Below are 24,801 nucleotides of genomic sequence, written 5' to 3' on the forward strand. Positions count from 1 at the left end.
TATGTCCATCAGGATTTGCGCTACATAGTTTGGTACTCCTATGTTGGGTGCATAAACGTTTACAAGTGTTATACCCTCTTGTTGGACTAATCCCTTTATCACTAGGTAATGTCCTTCTTTGTCTCTTACTATAGCCTCTGTTTTAATCTCTACTTTTTTCTGATAAAATATTACTACTCCTGCTTTTTCTTAATTTTCACTTACATGAAATATATTTTTCATCCCTTTATTTTCAGTCTGTGTATGTTTCTTTCTTTCTAAGATGGGTCATTTGTAGACAGCATATATATGGGTCTTGTTTTCTTGTCCATTTACCCTATGTCTTTTGATTGAAGCATTTAAGCCATTTACATTTATAGTGGTTATTTAAAGGCATGTATTTATTCCCACTTTATTCTTTATAACTACATTCCTCTTTTCCCCCCATCTTCTTAAAGAAACTCTTCAACTTATATTAATCATTTCATGGTAATGAACCCCTTTAGGTTTTCTTGTCTGAGAAGCTCTTTATTTCTCCTTCAATTTTAAATGGCAACCTTCTAGGTAAAGCAGTCTTGGTTGTAGGTCTTTTTGCTTTTCATCACTTTGAATATTTTGGGCCAATCCCTCCCAGCCTGAATAGTTCTGTTGAAGAATTATCTGACAGTCTAAAGGGAGCTCCCTTGTAGGTACTTACTGCCTTTTTCTTGATGCTTTCCAGATTCTTTCTTTGTCTTTAACCCTTGCCATTTCAATATGTCTTGGTGTGGGCCTTTTGGGGTTCACCTTGTTTGGGATTCTCCACACTACCTGGACTTATGTGTCTTTTTCTTTCACAAGGTTAGGAAAGTTTACAGTCATTATTTCTTCAAAGAGGTTCTCAGTTCCTTGCTCTCTTGCTTCTCCTTCTGGCTATCCATGTGATGCAGGTGTTGTTATGCTTTATTTTTGTGCCACGGGCCCCTTGAACTACCCTCATATTTTTTCTTTTTTTTTCTTTTTGCTGCTCTGATAGGGTGTTTTCTGCTATCTTGTCTTCTAAATCGCAGATTTGATCCTCAGCTTTATCCAACCTGTTAATTCCTTCTAGTGTATTCTTCATTTTTTTAAATATGTTTTATTGATTATGCTATTACAGTTGTCCAATTCCCCCCCACTTTATTCCTCTCTACCCTGCACAGTCCCTCCCACCCACATTCCCCCACTTTACTTCATGTTCATTGGTAATACCTATAAGTCTTTGCCTTCTACATTTCCTATACTATCCTTAACATCCCTCTGTCTATATTCTAGCTATCATTTATGCCACTTAGTCTCTGTATCTTTTCCCAGTCTCTCCTCCTCCCACTCCCCTGTTGATAACCCTCCATGTAATCTTCATTTCTATAGTTCTGTTCCTGTTCTAGTTGTTGGCTTAGTTTGCTTTAGTTTTTGTTTTAGGAGTGTTTGTTAATAACTGTGAGTTTCCTGTCTTTTTACTGTTCATATTGTTCATATTTTTTGTCTTCTTATTCTTAGATAAGTCTTTTTAACATTTCATTTAATAAGGGCTTAGTGATGGTGAACTGCTTTAACCTTATCTGAAAAGTGCTTTATTTGCCCTTCCATTCTAAATTAAAGTTTTGCTGGATAAAGTAATCTTGAATGTAGGTCTTTGGATTTCATGAGTTGGAATACTCTCCAACCCCTTCTTGCCTGTAAGGTCTCTTTTGAGACATCCGCTGACAGTCTGATGGAAATTCCTTTGTAGGTAACTGTCCCCTTATCTCTTGCTGCTTCTAGCATTCTGTCCTTCATTTTAATCTTGGCTAATGTAATTATGATGTGCCTTGGTATGTTCCTCCTTGGGTCCAACTTCTTTGGGACCCTCTGAGCTTCCTGGATTTCCTGGAAGTGTATTTCCTTTGCCAGATTGGGGAAGTTCTCCTTTATTATTTGTTCAAATAAGTTTTGAATTTGTTGTTCTCCCTCTTCTCCTTCTGGTACCCCTATGATTCAGATGTTGGAACATTTAAAAATGTACTGGAAGTCCCTAAGCCTCTCCTCATTTTTTTTGAATTCTTGTTTCTTCATTCTTTTTGGGTTGAACGTTTCTTTCTTCCTTCTGGTCCACACAATTGAGTAGAGTCCCAGTTTCCTTTTCATCACTATTGGTTCCCTGTACATTTTTCTTTATTTCAATTAGCATGGCCTTCATTTTTTCATCTAATTTGAGACCAAATTCAACCAATCCTGTGAGCATCCTGATTAGCAGTGTTTTGAACTGTGCATCTGATACATTGGCTGTCTCTTCATTGCTCAGTTGTATTTTTTTTCAAGCTTTGATCTGTTCTTTCATCTGGGCCTTTTTTTTCTTTTTTGGCCTCAGCATGCCTGCTACACATATAAGAGGCAGAGCTTTAGGTGTTCACCAGGGTGGGACAATCCATGTCACTGTGCTGTGATGCTGTATGTGGGGGAGGGGTCTGAAAGGGATCAATGGTGCTTGCTCTGCTCTCTAACAGATTTCAGTCATTTCCCCTGCTATCTATGAGCAAAGAGGGCCCTTCTGGTGCTGATTCCCAGGTGGGTGGGCTTGTGTACGTCCTAACACCCTGTGGGTCTCTCCAATGAACTCTCCTGTGAGACTGGGAGATTCTCCCACTGATGCCTCAACCCTCATTGGTGTTTTCAGTCCGTGGTTGGAGGCTTTATTTCCCCACACTGGAATCCTGTGTTGCAGGTTCTGTCTCGCTCCTCAGGTGTTCCTTCTGGTTTATCTGTATGTGAATGTAGGGCCGCCCATTCCACAATATGCCACCTCATTGGATCTGCCAGCTGCTGCCTTGCCACGCATTTTCTCTGCCCTGGCTGCCTGTCTCTGCCCCTCCTACTAGTCTGGATGGACGTTTTTTCTTTAACTCCTTGGTTGTCGGACTTCCATACAGTTCAATTTTCTGTCAGTTCTGGTTGTTTTTTTGTTTTTAAATTGTTGTTGTCCTTTTCATTGTGCAAGGAGGCACAGTGTGTCTACATATGACTTCATCTTGGCCAGAAGCCCTGGATGGATGATATTCTTCATTTCTGACTGATTCTTTTTTTTATGATTTCTATCTTTCTGCTTAAGTTCTCACTAAGTTTACCCATTCTTCTCTTAAGTTCCTTGAGCATCCTTATAAACATTGTTTTGAACCCTGTATGTAGATTACTTGCCTCCATTACATTTAGTTTTTTTTCCCCCTGGGGATTTCTTCTGTTCTTCCCATTTTAGCCCCCTTCTGTATTTATTTCTGTGTATTATGTAGATCTGCTATGTCACTCAGTATTGGCATGGTGTCCTTATGTATTTGGTGACCTGTGGGGCTCTGTAGCAGGTCACCTAAACAAGGTGCTCTGGGAATGTTCTTTGTGTGGGTTGTGAGAGCCTTCCTATTATAGTTATGTCTTGATTGCTGTTGGCCCTTTCTTACATGACATCAACCCTCAGGCTGGCTGATTGTCAAGACTGACCCAATCACAGTGTATGAGTTGCTGTGCAACTGCTAATCACACAAACTGAAAAATGCCCCATTAGGATCTGATGCCTGCTGAGATCTTCTTTGGAATGAGGTTTATACAATTAATTTGGTTCTGCTCTGATATGGTCTGAAGGCCACTAGTGGGTGTGTTAGTTCTAGGGCTTCTTGGGGGGGCTCTTCAGTGGGGGTCAAAGTCAAACACTGCCTATGATTGGCCTTGGCCTACTTGGTTAGAGCTACAAAGTGATCCACATTTTGTGGCTGCATCTGCTAAACCTGGGTGTACATGGAGAGGCCAAGGTGCTCACTAAGGCCAGCATCCACCAGTACTGAGTCCCATGGGGCAGATAAATAAAAGGTCTGAAATCTCTCTGGGCCTTTTTCTACCTGCCAGCTCCCTGTTAGACTCAGTCAATGAAAGAGCCTCTGGTGATAAGCAAGTTGCATGAGGTAGGTTCTCAATGAGTCACCAAGTGGTGTTCACCAGATTAAGACAGATTCTAACTTAGTTCTAGTACTGGGCCTAAGGCCATGCACCAAGAATCCCAGGGTACATTAAGGCAAGCCACCACCCACCAGCTACTTGCATACCTTTGTGATGGGGTAGGGTCTCAGGGTGTCATTGGGATGAGGCCAGCAGACTTCATCAGGCCCAAACATACCAAGATTTGGTCATGTGAATGAGGGCTCTGCACCAATCAGGTGTGGTGGAGAAAATGACACCACCCAACCAAGAGTGTCTCCAATTCTGGCCAGACTTCCAAGAGAAGCCAAGCTCAGCAGGTTAGGGCTGCCAGGAGTCAGGAAAGTGAAGCTGGTGGATCTCTCATGGAGGTATAGTGCCAGTTAAGCTTTCTGGAAAAAAAGGAATGGTTATAGCCCCAGAACTAGATAATTCAGTCTCAGACACTTCCTGAGTTCACCAAGACTTCTACATCTTATACCCAGGCAACTGACTCTTCCACAGGACTTGAGCTCTGGATGGTGGGGGCACAAGGAATTAAAAAGATGGAGCTATTGCATTCCCCTGGGCTCACGCCCTGTGGAAAAGAGTAGTTGACCCAAGAAAGTGGCATCTGTGGGTCGTGTGGGAGAGGGTATCAGCACAAAGACCCTGGAGATTGTCCCTTCAGTTTCTATCCCCAGAGCCACACAGCCCAGTCTCTCCTTACATGACACTAATTTGCTCCAAGCTCTCCTCCCTCCACAGGGGCCCAGGGTGAGTGACCGCAAAGAATATTTTGTGTGTTTGCTTTTTGAAAGAGTGCCTGGGCTTTTAGAAGACTTCTATCTTATCCTGGCAGACAAAATCATCACTGATTTTCACAGCCAGATGTTACATGGGCTTCTCTTCCCAGCACTTGTGTTCTGAGCTGGGTAGTCTGAAGTGGGTTTGAGACTCCTTGCTTTTCAGGAATCACCTTTGCAGTGAGATATCTCTCTGGATTCTTAGCTACTGCCTGGATGCAGGGCCAGCCTTTTCGTGTATCCTTCCTTTCTATGAGTCTTAAATGTTGTTTCTTCTGTAAACCCTTGGTTATAAAACCTATTCAACTAGTCTTCAGTTGGCTATTCAATCCTTCTATTTTATTTTTTAGTTACAAGTCCAGTTCAGTGCTGGGAGAAGGTGAGTGTAACTTCCATCTACTCTACCACCATCTTGGATTCTCCAACTGAAACCTGATTTTAAACCCAGGCCATTCTTACTTGAGCTTCTGATGTCTCTGTTCCAAATCTCAGAGCAGTCATCCTACCATATTCTAAAATGTTCTTTATTTTCTGTCCCCAGTTCTTTTCCACTAGATTGAAGTGAATATGATTCTCAGAATGAGAATGCCCCAGGCCCTGGTCACTATTCATTTATGCAGCAAACATTTAGCAAGTGCCTATCATATTCCTGGCACCATTCTAGACATGGGCATATAACAGGGAAAAGAAAAAATCCCTCCTCTCAAATGTTGGTACATACTAGTTTAATGGCTCTGGGGTACAAGGAATAAAACTCCAACATTCAAAAGCTTAAACTATGCAGCTATTTATTTTCTTATTTTCCTAAATAATAATAATTGTGGTGGTAGAAGTAGGTTCAGGACTGGTTTGGTGAATCAATGTTGGAAAGACCCCAGATTCTTTTCATCTCTCCACTTTTCCATCATCAGTGACTTGGCTTTACTCCTCAAACTAGCTCTCCTCATGGTCACAAAATGGCTACCACAGTTCCAGCCATCATAAAAGGGTATAAAATGTTCAGAAGAAAAGAGGATTTTCTTCCTTCTGACTCCTTTTGGAAACATCAAAACATTAATGCATGATTAAAAACTTCCTTTACCTGATAAAGGGCATCTATGAAAAGCCTTCAGCTAACATATCTAATGGTGAAAGACTGGGTGCTTTTTCCTAAGATCATGAACAAGGCAAGGATGTCCACTCCCACTGCTTCTATTCAACATTGTCTTAGAGATTCTATCCAATGCAATAAAGCAAGAAATAGAAATAAAAAGCCTACAGATTTAAAAGATGAAGGTGATATAAATATCAATATAGAAAATCCTGAAGAATATAAAAAGGAGTGAGTACAATTCATAAACAACTTTAACGGCACTATGTGACCCAAGGCCAATATACAAGTATCAATTATATTTTTATATGCATGTCAAAAATGAGCAACTTGAAATTGACATTAAAAATAACATTTACAATAGAAAAAAATTACAAAATGCTTAGGTATAAATAATGTAAAATATGTTCAAAATCTGCATGTTGAAAACCAAAAACATAGATGAAAGAAATCAAAGACCTAAAAAAATGGAAAGATATGCCATATTCTTAAGTTAAAGGATTCAGTGTTTTTAAAATGTTGATTCTTCCTTAACTTCCTTAACTTATTCATACATATAACCTGAATCTTATTGGTTAGACAATTCTAACCAGTATCCCAGTGGGATTTTATAAAAATCAACAACCTGATTCTAAATATAGGAAGACAAAGAAACTAGAATAGTTAAAAACAATTTTTAAGAAGGACAAAGTTAGAGAAATTGTACTACATGATTTCAAGATTTATTATAAAGATACCATCATCAAGAAGTGTGGTGTTGGCCTTTAATTGGAACATAATCAGCAAAAGAAAAAGCAAACAAAATATAACCAGATACATTGAAATTAAGAACAATCTAACAGTAGCCAGAGGGGAAGGGGAGGGGACAGTAGGGAAAAGGGCTTTCAGGAACTACTATGAATGACACATGGACAAAACTAAGGGGGAGGGTGGAAGCAAGGGGGGAGGTGGGATTGGCTGGGGTGAGGGGAAGGGGAGTTGGAAATGCAAACAACTGTAATTGAACAACATTAAAGTAATTAAAATAAAAAATGAATAATAAAAAATAAAAGCTAAAAAATAAAAAAGAAGTGTGATGTTGGAGAAAGGCTAGACTCATAGATCTATGAATCAGAACAGAAAATCCAAAGTATGTCCTCACACTTATGGCCAGTTGAGTTTTGAAAAAGGTGCAAAGACAATTCAATGGAGAAAAGATAATCTTTTCAGTAAATGGGGCTAGAACTATTACATAACATATGCAAAGAAGAAGAAGAGGAAGAAGAAGAGGGGGAGGAAGAGAAGAAAGAAAAAGAAGAAGGGAAACTTTAATCCATACCTTGAACCATATGAAAAAATTAAATCAAAATGGAATACAGACCAAAACACAAATTGTTCAAACAATAACACTTGTCAAAGAAAACATAGGAGACATATTTATGACCTTCAGTGACAACTGTACTTGAACAGCAATAAAAAATAAAATAAAATAAAATTTACTTGTTAAGAAAAGAGTCCTTTGATTCAATAACAAATTCAAAATTTATCTCATAATAAACAATACTGATGAATTGAATTTAATCAAAATTAAGAACTACTCTTTGAAGACATTGTTAAAAGATTGCAAAGACTAAAAGGAAATATGTGCAAATTGTGTATCTGATAAAAAGCCTATGACCAGAATATACGAAAAATACTCAAAATTCAATAATAGCTTTTTAAAACCCTAATTTTAAAATGGGCACAGAATTAAACAGGTACTTCATCAAAAAAGATATGTAGATGCAAATTAACACCTGAAAAAATGTTCAGTATCATTTGTCATTAAGGAAATGTAAGTTAAAACCATAATGATATGCCACTACACATCTATTTTTAGTAGGCTAAACAACAACAACAAAGCCCCTCACAATAGCAAGTGCTTATGAGGATGTGGAACTGAACTTCCATATATTTCTGGGACATGAAAACTAGGACAGCCACGTTGGCAAACAAACACTTTAGCAGTGTTTTATGAAGTTAAACATAATACTTACCATATGACCCAGCAATCCCACTCTGAGTTGATAGAAACATATATCCACACAAACTGTACAGGGAGCTTTTTCAAAGATTTTACTTATTTGTTTTTAGAGAGAAGGGAAGAGAGGGAGAAAGAAAGGGAGAGAAACATTGATGTGTGAGGATGACACCCAATTGAGCCACACCAGTCAGGGCTCTACAGGAATGTTTATGGAAGTTTTCTTACTAGTCACCAAAAACTGTTGACAGCTGAATATCCCTCAACTAGGAAATGAATGACAAGTTCTAGTACATCCATACAATGATGCGCTATTTGGCAATAAAAAAGATAAAACTACTGATGTATGCAGCCACGTGGCTGAATCTCAAACTCCAAGGGAAAGAAGCCAGATTCACAAAGCTACATATTATCAGATTCCATTTATATAACGTTCAGAAAGGGAGGAAAAAACTATAGATACAGAAGTCAGCCCAGTGGCTGCTAGCAGCAGGTGAAGATAGTGATGACATAGGTCACAAGGAAGTCTGGGTAATGTGCTGGTCCACAGCTCCATTGCAGTGGTGGTTTCATTGGTGCATAATTTTGCCAATACTCATGGGCTGATCCACTAAAAAGGGTGATTTTCCTTTGTCTAAGTTATATGTTAGTAAAAGATAGAAAGAAAAATAAGAATACAACCTTCACAGAAACAGCTTCACACTTTCTTGGCTGAAGGTGGGTCTCCTGCGGGGTCTAAGGCAATCAGTTGGGGAGGAATAGGGTCACAGGAATTGGTATAGACCTATCCCCTTGCTGGGACTGGTAGAACACAGGACAGTGATACTTATTAGGAAGAAAGGAGGTGGGGAAACCACCCATGTTAGGTGGGCTACTACATGGGAGAGACAGACATTAAAGGAATAGGTAAACAGAACTGTGCAGGTCAAGTTGTGCACTTCAGAAGGAAAGCAATGCACAGAGATACAGACTGGTGGGTGGCAGGGGCAGCCAACTGGGCCTCTCTGAGGAAGTGGCCTGGGAACCCAGATCCACACGAAGAGACAAGTCCAAGCACAGGAAGAGCTAAACATCAGTGCTCCAAGCAGAGAGGGGAACATAGCAGAAGCTGGAGTTAGAAGAAAGTACCCACCTCGGGAGTTCCGCCAAGATGGAGGCATAGGTGGAAACACTGTGCCTTCTCCCACAACCAAGTTTGAATACAACAAAGGTTTGGAGAACAAAGACACAGCCAAAGAACAGAAAATTGAATTATACGGAAGTCCAACAACTACGAACCATTCAACGGGGATGGTAAGAGGGGCAGAGCCAGCAGCGAGCAGGGTCGGGCAGGACAGGTCCCCCGACCCAGGCACCCAGGCAGCCCGGAACCAGTTGGGGTGTGGAGCAGACTGACCGTGGTCGCACATTCGCACACAGTGAGACAGACCACACAGGCCCCAGGGGGCAAGGGCTGACAGCGGTGACACACTCGCGTGCAGTGGGACGAAATGCGTGGGCCCAGTGACAGTGGCAGCTGCGGCAACAGTGGGGGCCAAGGCGGGAGGTGGCAGAGGGAAGCCATTGTTTCTCTTTGACCCCGCCCCCACATACAATGTCACAACCCAGCGACTTAGTTGCCCTGCTCTAGTGAACACCTTAGGGCTCCGATCCTGCTACGAACCGGCACAAACAGCCCAAAAGATGGCGCAAGAAGAACTCAAAGTCCCAGAGCTGATGACTCTAAGCAACCGAGAAATTTCCAGCCTCTCAGAAGCACAATTCAAGACACTGTTTATCAGGATGCTCACAGAACTGGTTGATTATAGTCACAAATTAGAGGAACATATGAAGGCTAAACTAATTGAAATGAAGGGAGATGTCCAGGAAACCAATAGCGATGGAAAGGAAACTGGGACTCAAATCAATGGAATGGACCAGAAGGAAGAACAAAACATCCAACCAGAAAGGAATGAAGAAATGAGAATTCAAAAAAATGAGGAGAGGCTTAGGAACCTCCAGGACATCTTTAAAAGTTCCAACATCCGGATTATAGGGGTACCAGAAGGGGGAAAGAAACAGCCACGAGTGGAAAACTTATTTGAACAAATACTAAAGGAGAACTTCCCCAGACTGGCAAAGGAAATAGACTTCCAGGAAATCCAGGAAGCTCAGAGAGTCCCAAAGAAGTTGGACCCAAGAAGGAACACACCAAGGCACATTATAATTACATTAGCCAAGACTAAAATGAAGGAGAGAATCCTAGAAGCAGCAAGAGATAAGGGGACAGTCACCTACAAAGGAGTACCCATCAGACTGTCAGCAGATTTCTCAAAAGAGACCTTACAGGGAAGAAGGGGCTGGAAAGAAGTATTCCAAGTCATGAAATCCAAAGACCTACAGCCAAGATTGCTTTATCCAGCAAAACTTTCATTTAGAATAGAAGGACAGATAAAGTGCTTCTCAGATAAGGTCAAGTTCAAGGAGTTCATCATCACCAAGCCTTGGTTCATAAATCACCAAGCATTTATTATATGAAATGCTAAAGGGACTTATCTAAGAAAAAGAAGATGAAAAATATTAACAGTGAAAGGACAGCAAACTCACAGTTATTAACAACCACACCTAAAACAAAAGCAAACCAAGAGGACAGCTAGATCAGGAGTGGAACCATAGAAATGAAGAACACATGGAGGGTTAGAAACAGGGGAGTGGGAGGAGGAGAAGGGGGAGAAAGCACAGAAAATAGCATAGATTGTAGGAGGAAAATGGATAGGGGGGAGGGCGAGAATAGAGGGGGAAATATAAAATCTAAAGAACTTGAGACACGTGGTTATAAACTAAGGGGGGAGAATGGTGGGGGAGGGAGTGTGCAGGTGGAGGGGAATGAAGGGGGGAATAGAACAACTGTAATGGTATAATCAATAAAATATATTTTTTTTAGAAAAAGAAAGTACCCACCTCAATGGAAAAACTGAGATGGCAAAGGGGCAAGTGCTGGAAATGCAGCAGTGATGCAAGCAACAGGCAAGGCCAGCTTGGCTTTTTTGCTAAGTGCCACCAGAGCCACCACAAGGCTTTGCACTCAGGATGACATGATCCCAGTTATATTTTAAGAGGAGCACAGCTGCGTAGAAAATGGACTGGAGAGCAGCAAAATAAAACTCGGAATAATTAGTCTCCCAGGTAGGAAGGGCATTAAAAGAAAGAAACCAGATGCCAAAGTCAGGATCATGGACATGAGGGCTGGCTAGATGTGGGAGAGGATGAGAGGTAAAGAAAAGGCCAGAAGGACCCCTGAGTCTCCAGTCTGGTGACCTGGTGGGTGGAGCCCTTTAGTGCCATCCACAGCAGTGATCACCTTGATGGAGTGAGACCAGGGCTGCACATCAGAAAGTAGGTTCAGGGGGCCCTGAAACATCTACCTGAAACATCCAACTGACTATCTGACACCTGGGGGTGTCAGATAGTCAGTTCACTCGGTGTAAGAAGGGAAAGGGAACACCTAACCCACAATCAAATGGTGAAAGTATACTAGATGGTGTGAACATGCAAACAAGGAATATCAACAACCTCCCTCATGACTACCTGTGTCATGCTCATAGCTTTGACAGTGTCACATGAATAATCCTCATGACCTCATTTCAAGGTTTTTGGTTTTATTTTATAGGTGAAGAAACTGGGGCTCAGGGAGATTGCATAATTTGCCCAAGGTAACTCAGGGGATAATTGATGGCACCTGCATCAGAATGGAACCTACATCTGTCCACAGGTAAAGCTGGGCCCATCCCATGTTGCCTCCCAAATACAAAAGGTTCTTGTTCAGTCTATAAAGGAGTTATGTGGGAGACACAGACCCCAGCACCACTCCAAATGCCTAGCCAGGCAGCCTGCTCCCATTTCAGCCTGGGAGTTCAATCAGAGGGAGGAGGCTGCCCAGCTTCACCCGCCAGACAGAGGAGACAGAGACATTTTGGCAGCCAGGCACAGTATTTCCAGGAGGCAGATTTAGTAGAGCAATTTCCCATGCAGAAGTTAGCTGGTTCTAGATTAACATAAGTAAATATTTTTGAGAAAGGAGGGAGAATAATCCATTTTTCAATAAAGCTGGAGCACAGAGCTCCTCAGCCATCCTGTGAATCTGGATGAAATGATTTTGCATCTGTAGTAATTGGAGGTGCCATGATCCTCCAGGGCTGGGAGCAGGCCCAGCCAAATGGATAAATTCCCTCCTAATGGTTGTCAAGAGGCTGATCCCAGTGTTGGACTAGGGTAAAGGTGAAGAAAGTGCCAGGCCTGGAGGGTCAGAGGCCAGGATTTGAAGGATAGGTAATGAATAAAGAGAAAGATTGTTCCAAGGTCTAAGAGGACTGTCCACCCAGGACCCCTACCCTTCCTCTTTCTAGATGCAAGCAATATACCTAGATGGCACAGTGTGAATGGGCTATGCCCTAACTAGCTGCCAGAAGGGTCTGACACTCATACCTTATTCCTAGTGCCATGGAAACACCTCAGTGAACAGCCCAGGAACCCCAGTTAATGATCTGGGCTTCCCCTACAAACATTTGCCCATGCCCTTCACAAGCAGAGTATAATCAGTCTCATAAATCACTCTCTGCCCCAAGCCCTCCTCTCCATTTTCACTGTCATCTCCCCTTTCAGACCTTATCATCTGATGCCATAATGATCCCCTCAATGGCCTCCCTACCTGGAGAGTCTCCTGCAGTGTTGCTCCCATGCTAGTTTTCAGCAGTGCACACCAGTATGGCTATACCAGGTCTGAAAAATAGGGTAACACTTCACAGCTGATCAACAAATGACCACTGTTCTATGCCCCTTGAGTACCCTGGCTGCCCCTGAAGCATCTCTCCAGGACACACCAGTGGACCTGGCACTGAAGGGCCCTGCTCCAGGACATTGTCCATAATGTAAGCCCTGCTTCACCAGTTATGAATTTTGTTAATATCTCCCCTGAAGGGTAAACTTAGACACTTCTGTGATCTTCATTAACTTCACCTCCAAGCACTGCAGGTAAACATACCTACTAAGGTCAAAGACAGGGGACACTATCATGTGCCAAGACAAGCCCCTGGCTTTCCTCCAACAACCAGGTTTGCTCCCCCATGCTGCCACCTTTAATCCTCTCATCACATCTGCTAAGAGTGATATTTCCCTAAATATGGCTGTACACCACCTGCTCCCTAGTTCCAAGCCCATCATCATCTGGTCCCTGATGGCCCCTCCTGACTCTTAAGACTAGCTGGGTGACAGGCAGAACTGTCTGGATTCAGATCCTTCCCAGAAGACAGGTAAGGGAATCTGGAAGAAAACTAATGAGAGGAGCTTGACCAAGAGTGGCCACTGAAAATCCCCAGGCCAGAGGCAACACTCAGAGCTGGCATCATGCCCTGGGTCTGAGGGGCAGGAAATGAGTTATCTTCACTGGAATACTGCTCTTGAGGCCTGTGACTGACTCCGTATCCACTTTGAGCGCAAGGGGATAGGTGGGTGAGGAGCTGGGCCACTGACTGCCTTTGCTGGAACAGTTGCAGCCAGAGCTACTTAGTGGGATTCTGGAAGCAGGTGCATTGCTGGGGCTACCCCACTCTCATCCTCACCCATTCTTTCTCCAGGGTTTGATCTCTTTCCAGATCTGAGATTTCAGGCCATGTTTGTCTCAAAAATCTTTGCAAATGTTTTTTCTCTAACATCAAAATTTTTCATGTCAATGACTCTCAGTAGGGGAGGAATTTTATCAGAATTCCTCCAGGTGCTCTTTTTCCAAGTACACACTTCCTCAGGATTCTGAAAAATTCTCCCTAGGAAAAACTCCCAAATCTCTGGGCAAAGAACTGGGGACAGGATTACAGCCAGTGCAAAAGGTACAAACATCCTGAAATCGTGATAGCCCTCCATCCCCATCCTAACTCCATGTTGGGACTGGGGCGGGAGCATGAAGAGACTAATCAGGGTCCTTCGCCCTCTGCTTGTGTAAATCACCATCCAGTAAACAGGGTGTCTGCCCAGCTGGTCACTTCACCTTAAGAACCACCCAGAAGTTGTGGGCATAGCCCACACTTGGGACATCCTGCCTGCCCTATCCAGCTCTTCCTGGTAATCAGTTTTGCCAGGCACAGTTCTAAATACTCTATGCATATTAACTCATTTATTATTTTTCCCATTTAACAGATGTAGAAGTTTAGACACAGAAAGGTTAAAGGGTTCCTTCAGAGCCACATAGCTCTTCAATGACAGAGCAGAAATTCAGTTAGCTCTGGGGAGCCCTCACTGCCCATGCTCTCTTGAGCTCCAGGATAGGCCTTGGAACAGGTAGGAGCTGAGGGCAGGTTTTGCTCCCAGGGCAGTGCAAGATAACAAGGCTCCGTGTCCCTTCCACCCCAAACAGGAAGAACTGTGCATGAATCAAACACAGGCCCCCACAGGTGTCTCTGCTCCCAGTTTATAGATATTTCATGCAAATTAGCTGAACATTAAGGAATAATCCATATATTTGCCTGGACATAGCTCATCATGAACATTTATACAGGTCATGACAATTCTAACAAAGACTTAAAATTCCATTTTTGAAGAAGCTGGTTACAGAAATCAGCCCAAAATAGACACCAGCACAGTAGTTTTGACAACCTGGTGTTTACTTCTCTCCCAAAGTCACCCTAGGTGCTTACTGTGGTCTCCAGGAACCACAGCCCTGAGTTGAAAGTCAAGATGCAAAAAGGTATTGCTATTGGACACTGTATACCCTTCATCTGCACTGCACCCTGTTTCTTGTGGACTGACCTTGGTTTTTATGTGGTTTAGTCCAAAAAACAAGCACCTTGACACACACCCCAGCTTTGCCAGCTGTGAAGTCTTAGTCTCTCTGTGCCTCCGTTTCACCATCTGCACAATAGGCATCATACCCTCCTCCCTGATTTGCTGTGAAAGTTAGAGGTGATGATATACGAGATTTGCATGGCACATAGCAGGAGCCTGAAAGTGGTACCTACTATTCTGTTTTTCCAAGGAGCAGATAGAAAAGGATACTGTGTACTGGGGGTTCCAGGAAGGGGAGTAGGCTAGGCAAGATAGGACATGATGAACCAAATTTAAGGTGAGTACAATAATGACCCTCACTGCCTACTAAGCCTGGCACAAGGTTTCCCTTGACATTCCCAGGGGATGTCCCAGAGAGGTAAGGAAGGTACCCTGAACAGAAAGAGCCAGCAATTCACTAATATCTGGGACCCTAGCTAGGGTAGATCTGCTTATCAATGAAAGTGTCTCTAAGCCCTGGTCAGGTAGCTCAGTTGGTTAGATAGTTGTCTGTATATGCCAAGATTGCAGGTTCATTCCTCTAGTCAGAGCACAAGGAAGAGGGAAGGAAGGAAGGAAGGAAGGAAGGAAGGAAGGAAGGAAGGAAGGAAGGAAGGAAGGAAGGAAAGGGAGAGGGAGGGAAGGAGGGAGGCAGGGAGGAGGGAGAGAGGAAAGGAAGAAGAAGAAAACTTGTGACTCTAGCTTCCCAGCCTGACATAAAACCCCAGTGACCTGATTCTCTACAAGCAATGAAAAAGTAAAGGTCCTTGGACTAGTAGGGACCATTGTCCTTGCAAGGCAGGGTTCATGTCTTTTGGGCTATTTTCTAGGACTCTGTTGACACTTAAGCAAAACATTTATAGATCCCCCTGAACATTTCCTGATCTCCTATCATAGGTCAGAACACATACCAAATACTAGGGACTCTGAGATAGACAAAACACACTTCCTTTAAGAAGCCCAAAGCTTAAGAAAGAAAATGGACAAGGGCACAACTGAACAAAATGCAGTTTGTAAATGCTTAGGTAGCAAGGACTGGGGAGTCACAAAGGGCTTCCTGAAGGAGGTAAAACCTCAGATGTTTCCTGAAGGGGCTATAACTGGCCAGAAGCCTGTCTCAGCCTCACCACTGCCCAAGCCACTGTCCCTTTTTCTCTCACCACATTCACACCCCCAAACTCATGGCCTGTGACCATGCTCTCCTTCCTGTATGGAATGTCCCCTCATTGCTGCTGTTCCTGCAGAAGTTATTGTTACTTCCTCCAGTGTTATGGACTTCTCTGCTTGGTTTTAGGAATTGTAACTCTCCCCCTGTGGCTAAGGATGAGCAAGTGACTTCTGGAATGTGAGCCGCAGAAGACAAGACTTGTCTCTGGTAGCAAAGACTGTCTCAGTTTCCTCCCGGCCCCCAAACCACGGTCAGAATTCTTTGATGGGTAGGACCCCTCAGAGGAGGGGCAACCTAGGCAAGACACGTTCACTTGGGAGGCCATCATGGAAGGACTTGGGGGGCTGCAACAAGGAGGGAGTGATGGACTCTCACACCCCCAGCTTTGACAAAGCCAGAGTCCCCATGTTTTCTGAGAGAAGCACTTCTTGGCTCTAATCCCATTAAGCCTGAATACCTGTTGCAGAGGGGTGCAGGTCCTTGCCTTGCTAGAGTGAGTCCCCAGGAAAAATCTGGCATCACAAAGACTTCCTGATAAACCTGTAAAATCTGCTCTGCTAAGAGTCCTTTCATTCATATGTTAAGGGTTTGAGTAGGAAACCCTAAAATCTCTCTTCCTGACAGACTCAGACTCAGACTAAGCCCTCAGATTTCTTTGAAATGTTATCTACTGTTTGATCCTTGCCACCCTGTATTCCTGTGTATTACAACCCAATAAAAGCCCCTGGAAGAGGGGGCTCAAAGGTTTTTTTCCCCTGAGAAACTGGCCACTGCTCATGGCTTTTTTCCTCTGGAAAACTGGCTACCTCTCCTCCCCAAGCAGATCACATCATGTCTCTGTCATGTTTACTTTCATCTGTGGCACATGCAGGGGGGGGGGGCTTGCGAGGAAAGTCGCCCCCATACTCCAGGGAGCTTCCCTGGGCACAGGCCATGCCAAGGCCCCTAATGGATACTCTTGCAGCATTTTCCTCTTCCTAGAACTTTCTAGAGTTTGTAATCCTGAAACCAGAAAAGACTGGCATTCGTGCTGCCTGTCACAATCCAAGAAGCAAAGACAGGAACTGACCTTTATGGGCACTTTATTCAGATGGCCAATGATCTGAGAAGATGGTGGGTTCATACTCTAATGCACAGTCTTACATTTTCTTTTCAAGCCAGCCTTTTTATAACAGAGAACAAAGTGCAGTGAGGGTTTTGCAATTCAGGGAAAATTAGATTCAAAACTGTAGTATTCTTGCCCTGAGGAGTTAGCTCTTCCCAGGGCCAGGCAGTTGTCTGTCTTTCTGGAACACAATGGCCCAATGCTGCTACTTATTCCCCAGGCAGTAATCTTTAGCTGTGTACCAAGAGGCCAGTGTCTCTCCTTGGAGAGGTGGGCCTTATCTGCAGTCCCTGAAACAATAGCTTTAACATATGTATTATCTACTAGGCCTATTAACTATTTACCTCAAACTAAAATTTTCCAAGTCTTGAGTCCCCTATCACTCTGTCATTGTGTGATCTAGCCTATAAGCACTGAGAATGCAAGAACAGGTCTTTACAGCTCCTGGACTGACCCACCAGGGCCTATACCAGAGTGCTAGCACACAGTAGGTGCTCATGGAATATTTGCTAAAGGTAGAAAGAATGAACACATGGAAAAAGAAGGCAGTATGGAAGAGGAGGAAGGATAATTTAGCTCTGGGGAGAAGAGGAAAGACAGGCCTGCTGTGTTTGAGAAACAAGGGCCTGCTTAGGGTGCTGCCTTGGCCAGGTTAGCTGAGAAGTCTTGGGTAGGCTTTGGACAACTGAGTGACACATTGGTCTTTGTTTCAGGGAGTTCATGCTGGTAAGGAATGGCCTTGAGGGCTCTGAACAGCCAGGAGCAAGAGCCTCCACAGAAGGATATATGGCCCATGTCTGCCCCCCTTCCTCTGATAACATCCCAAACATCTAAAAAAATTCTCCCCACTACCTGTGGCACTGAGAGCTATGCAGCTGTGTGCACACACATGCATATACACACATGAACACATATACCCCAACCTCTGGTGGAAGTCTGCAAACTGGAATAGGCCAACCATAGACCATTACCCTCCTGAAAACAGTGACTCATCTGAGGCAGGCAAGCTGGGGTACAGGACCCACCAGGCTGCTCAGAGACTTCTCTGGGAGTGACCTATGCATGCTGAGGCAGAGAAGATTTCTTTCTGCTACACTGGCAGGAAGTAAATCTGGAACAGCCAGCAGCCATATCTTCCCTCTTGAGAGAGCTGTAGAAGGAAGCTGCCAATTAAAAGGAGATAAAAAGACACATGGAAGTGGAACTAATGTTATCATTGTTCCTGGATCTGACTGTGCCTGAAGGACTTCCTCTGGCTTTCCCTTGCTCTGCCACTCACAACAGAAAGAGGCTTCATGAAGCCAGCATCATCCTGATGCCAAAACCAGATAAAGATATAACACAGAAAGAAAACTTCAGGCTCATATGGCTGATGAAAATACATGCTAAAATTCTCAAAATAATATTCACAAACCGCATCCAGCAATACATTAAAAAGATCCTACACCATGATGAAGGGGAATGCATCCCAGGGATGCAAGGATGGTACAATATTCTCAAATTAATAAATGTAATATATTCCATAAATAAAAGCAAAAATCACAAGATCATATTAACAGATGCGGAAAAAACATTTGATAAAGTATAGCACCCATTTATGACAAAAAAATCCAGTAAAGTGGGAATAGAGGGAGCATTCCTCAACATAATAAAGGCCATACATGAGAGACCTACAACCAATACACATTCAATGGGCAAATACTAAAAACATGCCCACTGAGATTAGGAACAAGACAAGGATGCCTGCTTTCACCACTCTATTCAACATAGTACTGGAAGTCCTAAACACAACAATCACACAAAGAAAGAGAAATAAAAGGCATCCAAATTGGAAAGCAAAACTGTCACTGTTTGCAGATGACATGATAGTGTAAACAGAAAATTCGGTCACAAATTAGATGAAAAAATGAAGCCTACACTAAGTGAAATGAAGGAAAGTGCACAGGGAACCAATAGTGATGGAAAGAAAACTGGGACTCAACTCAATCCAGTGGACCAGAAGGAAGAAAGAAACAACCAAACAGAAAAGAATGAAGAAATACGAATTCAAAAACATGAGGAGAGGCTTAGGAGTCTCCAGGACATGTATAAATGTTCCAACATCTGAATTATAGGGGTACCAGAAGGGGAAGATGAAAAATACAATGGGAAAAGTTATTTGAACAAAAAATAAAAAACTTCCCCAATCTGACAAAGGAAATAGACTTACAGGAAGTCCAGGAAGCTCAGAGTCCCAAAGAAGTTGGACCCAAGGAGGAACACACCAAGGCATTACATAATTACATTACCCAATGTTAAAATGAAGGAGACAATTCTAGAAGTAGCAAGAGATAAGAGGACAGTCACCTACAAAGGAGATCCCATCAGACTGTCAGCGGATTTCTCAAAAGAGACCTTACAGGCAAGAAGGGGCTGGAAAGAAGTATTCCAAGTCATGAAATCCAAAGACCTACATCCAAGATGCTCTATCCAGCAAAGCTTTCATTTAGAATGGGAGGACAGATAAAATGCTTCAGATAAGTACAAGTGTAAGGAGTTCATCATCACCAAGCCCTTATTATATGAAATGTTAAAGGGACTTATCTAAGAAAAAGAAGATAAAAATATGAACAGCAAAAGGACAGCAAACTCAGTTATTAACAACCACACCTAAAACCAAAACAAGCTAAGTGGACAGCTTCATTAGGAGTGGAGCCACAGAAATGGAGATCACATGAAGGGTTATCAACAGGGCAGTGGGAGAAGGAGAGTGGGGGAAAAGGTACAGAGAATAAGTAGCATAGACGGTGGGGAGAAAATACACAGGAGGAGGGCAAGAGTAGTATGGGAAATATAGAAGCTAAAGAACTTACAACACATGGACATGAACTAAAGGGGGAATGTGGATGGGAGGGCATATGCAGGGTGGAGGGGAATGAAGGGGGGAAATTGGACAACTGCAATGGCAAATCAATTATATATATATATATATATATATATATATATATATATATATATATATAATTTCTTATATATATAAAAGAAAATCCTATAGACTCCACCAAAAATCTGCTCTACCTAATAAATAAATTTGGCAAAAAACGTGGATACAAAATCAATACTCAGAAATCAAAGGCATTTTTGTACACCAACAATGAAATATCAAAAACAGAAATCAGAAAAAAATCCCATTTGATATAGCAACAAGAAAAATAATATACCCAGGAATAAACCTAATCAAGGAGGTAAAAGACCTGTATGCAGAAAACTACACAACACTGAAGAAGAAAGCAAGGAAGACACAAACAAATGGAAATATATACTATGCTCATGGATTGGAAGAATTACCATCACCAAAATGGCCATACTACCCAAAGTAATTTACACATTCAATGCAATACCTATTAAAGTACCAAGACATATTTCACAGACTTAGAACAAACTCTTCAAAAATTTATATGGAACCACAAACGACCCTGAATAGCAGCTGCAATTTTAAAAAACAAAAACAAAGTAGGAGGGATCACAATACCTGAAAACAAACTGTATTACAAGGCCACTGTAATCAAAACATTCTGGTACTGGTGTAAAAGCAGGCATGTAGACCAATAGAACAGAATAGAGAGCCCAGAAATAAACCCAAGTCTCTATGTTCAATTAGTATTTGACAAAGGGGGCAGCAACATACAATGGATTTAAAATAGCCTCTTCAACAAATGGTGTTGGGAGAACTGGACAGCTACGTGCAAAAAAAAAAAATGAAACCTGAACACCAACTCACAACATACACCAAAATAAATTCAAGGTGGATAACAAACTTAAATATAAGCCATAAAACCATTAAAGTCCTAGAAAAGAACATTGACAGGAAAATCTCAAATATTTCATGCAGCAACATTTTTACCGATATGTCTCCTAGAGCAAGGGACATAAAGGAAAGAATAAACAAATGGGATCTCATCAAAATTAAAAGCTTTTGCACAGCTAAAGAAAACAGTATTAAAATAAAAAGAGAACCAACCATATAAGAAAACATATTTGCCAGTGATACCTCAGACAAGGGTTTAATCTCCAAAATATACGAAGAACTTACATGACTCCACTCTAAGAAGACAAGCAACCCAATTAAAAAGTGGGCAAAGGACTTGAACAGACATTTCTCCAAAGAGGACATACAGAGGATCCAGAGACACATGAAAATATGCTCAATATCACTAGCTATCAGAGACATGTAAATAAAACCACAATGAGATACCCCTTCACACCAGTTAGAATAGCCATCATAAACAAAGCAATGAACAAAAAGTGTCAGAGAGGTTTTGGAGAAGAGGGGACCCTAATTCATTGTTGGTAGGATTGCAGATTGGTGAAACCACTATGAAAAACAGCAAAAAATTTTCTAAGAAAACTGAAAGTGAATCTGCCTTTTGACCCAGCAATTCCACTGCTCAGATTATATCCTAAGAACCCTGAAACACCAATCTCAAAGATCCTATGCACACCAGTGTTCATTGCAGCACAATTTACAATAGCCAAGAGATGGAAGCAACCTAGGTGCCCAGCAGTAAATGAATGGATCCAAAAACTATGGTACATTTACACAATGGAATTCTATGCAGCAGAAAGAAAGAAGGAGCTCCTAACCTTTGCAACAGCATGGATGGAAATGGAAAGCATTATGCTGAGTGAAATAAGCCAGGCGGTGAAAGACAAATACCATATGATATCACCTTTAGCAGGAACCTAAACAACAAAACAAACAATCAAGCAAAATATAACCAAACACACTGAAATAGAGAACAGGTTGACAGGAACCAGAGGGGAGAGGGGAGGGAATTACAGGGGGAAAGGAGAATGATTTACAGGAACTAGTATAAAGGACACATGGACAACAAATAAGGGGGGTGGAAATGGGAGGGAGGTGGGGAGCACTGGGGTGGGCGAGCTGCGATGGGAGGAAAAGACAGAAAACTGTACTTGAACAACAATTAAATAAATTATAAGAAACGATAAATAAAAATAAAATACAGTAAACTGAAAAAGAAAAAAACTATGGTACATTTACACTATGGAATTCTACACAGCAGAGAAAAAGAAGGAGCTTATACCCTTTGTGACAGCATGGATGGAACTGGAGAGCATTATGCTAAGTGAAATAACCCAGGCGGTGAGGGACAAATATCATATGATCTTGCCTTTAACTGGAACATAATCAACAAAAGAAAAAAGCAAACAAAATATAACCAGAGACACTGAAATTAAGAACAATGTAACACTAGCCAGAGGGGAGGGAGGAGGGGGCAGTGGGGATAAAGTTTTTCGGGAACTACTATAAAGGACACATGGACAAAACCAAGGGAAGGGTGGAAGCAAGGGAGAGAGGTGGGTTTGCTGGGTTTGGGTGTGAGTGGTTCAGAGAAAATGCAGACAACTGTAATTGAACAACAATAAAGTAATTTTTTTTAAAAAAAGAAAGAGGCTTCATGAACACAGACACTGCTGCCTGAGAATGGTATGTCGCAAGACACAGACCCTAAGATGCGGAGCTGGCTGTGTGGAGGTGAGGAAGCTATGCAATCCCCCAGTCCCTAACTTGTCATGCAGCAGTTAAGTGGGGTAGGAAGCAGTGGCAGTGCTGCCACAGATTTCGTTTGGAGACCCAGGCTGCATGCTTCCACAGCTGGACTAGAGGAGAAAACGCAGGATGTTGACCATTCCTGCCACCTTCAATACGGCACACCATGCTGAGGGAAAAATAGATCCACCTGAGCTCCAGAAGGAAGAGTCTGCAGCTTTGTTGACAGATACCCTTTCTGAGTGCCATGAGGACCTTGAAAACTTTTCAAGTCCCTTGGAAGGAGGGGGCTGTTAGTGTCTCTGTTTCACAGATAAGGAAACTGAAGCTCAAACAGGTGAAGGAATCAGAGATAACAGGAGACTTGGTAGTGTTAGGGTTTGGAGAGTTTACTAGGGTTTGGTGTTAGGGTGTTAGGGTTTACTATGGCTCACAGAACAGACTGCAGCAAAAGCTGACTCCAGAGAGAATGGTCCAGCCAGAGGGGTTAGAGTCTTCAGGACATCTGGAGAAACAGACAGGGCAACTGAGGCAGGAAGCTCCTAAGGGCAGGTAGACCACCATAATGGGGAGGTAGGTAATGGTGTATTGTGCTTGCTGGACTTAGAACTTAAGGCAGGGGACTTTGGAATCTCACCTGCAGAGGCTGTGGAAGCTCGGGGTCTAGAGGGCTGGAGTGTGGCAGCTTCAGGCCTCTGCTGAGCAAGTGAAGAGGCAGGGCCAACCCAAGGCCACTCCCTGAATGTTAGCTAGCATTGGTTTCTGCTGGGGCTCAGAGGCTGGGTTGGGGAGAGTGAGGGGAAAGAGGCAGGGTTCAGGACACCAGACAGGCTCTGACTCTATTTGAAGCTGCTACGAGAGCCCATCTTCCATCTCTGTGCCTTACCCCAGCCAGCCCCATTTCTGTCATCCCAGCTGTCACTGCCTCTGTCACCAGTGGGGGCAGGGGAAATAGGGTGGAGAAATAATGACAGACCCAATTTTCCCAAATCAACTTGTAACTATAAGGGAGGAAAATTAAGATGCCTGGCCAAGGCTGACCTTCTGTTTACATTTTCCTTGGAAACGAAGAAATAATTGCTGTTGCTGTAAGGAGTCCTATTCAAGTGCAGCCAGAAATGACACTGGAATCTTGAATCAAACTAAGTGGTTACTATGGTGTCAGCCTGAAATTATGAATCTCCAAGCCAACCAGCACAGAGGCACAGATCCAGGGGTACACAAAGCAGAGAGAATGAGGAAAGACCACACATAGAATTTAAACAGAAGCAAAATTACACTTCCAAACATGAGAATTTAAAAAAAAATTTTAAGATGTGCTTAGAAATGCAGTTAGAAGCATGAGAAGGTCCAGAAATTGTCCCAGTTCTGTCACACACTGATTATCTCCACCCCAATCTGTCCCCTTCTGCCCTGTGGGCCCTGGAAAGCTAGGTGGAGCATTCCTGCCCCACTCTTCACTCCCAATCATGCACACCTGTCCTGATCTGGGGAAACCCTTTCCCACCATAAAGTATGGGGACTTGACGCACCGGTCCCCATACTTCTTTCTGTTGTGCACTGTTCTTGACTCCTCTTTCTCTCAACCTTCACATGGAACCCATCCTTCATGTGTAACTATTGTCATACCTTAAAACATGTGAATGAGACCTCTTTGAGTGACCTCCCATACTCATTCGGGTCTGATCTCATTCATTTCTGACTCATCTCCCCTCTCTTTCCCCCTGACTCCAGCCACCCTGATGGATATCCTGGCCATTCCTGGAACATGATAAGCATGCTCCTACCTCAAAGTCTTTGCACTGCCCCTCTGCCAGAACTTCCCCTCAGATCTCTGTGGCTGCAGAGGTCTGTTTTGCTCACAGCTGTATTCTCCATGCCTAGAACAACACAAGCATGTGCAAGTGCTCAGTGAATGAACCAACTATTCTCCATCTTCTGAGCCTCATATCCTTCATCTTTACATGAGAGTCTGGACAACATCAGAGGAGTAAATGGAGGCTCCCTCAAGCAAAATCCATCCTTGAAGTCTGTTTTGTTTGGCCTATACCGCATTAGCCTGTAAGGAATTTGTAAACTTGAATTCATTAATGACATAAAATTGAGATATTTAACACACAAATCATAATTTGCAACACAGAAATTACCTGTTCTTTAAAGGTCTAGTAGAACTTTCCCATAAAACTATCTGGACCCAGTGCTTTCTTTTTTATTTACTGTATTTACTTTTTTCATTGCCTCTTCTTTTTTTAATTTTTGTTTTTTAATCCTCACCCAAGGATACACTTTATTGATTCCAGAAAGAGGAAGAGAGAGAGAAACATCAATGTGAAGGAAACATTGGTCAGTTGCCTGTTGCCTTCTGGCCA

The sequence above is a fragment of the Sturnira hondurensis genome, unplaced genomic scaffold (genome assembly GCF_014824575.4).
Source record: "Sturnira hondurensis isolate 20B ecotype Veracruz unplaced genomic scaffold, ASM1482457v3 Scaffold0001538, whole genome shotgun sequence".
NCBI lineage: Eukaryota > Metazoa > Chordata > Mammalia > Chiroptera > Phyllostomidae > Sturnira > Sturnira hondurensis.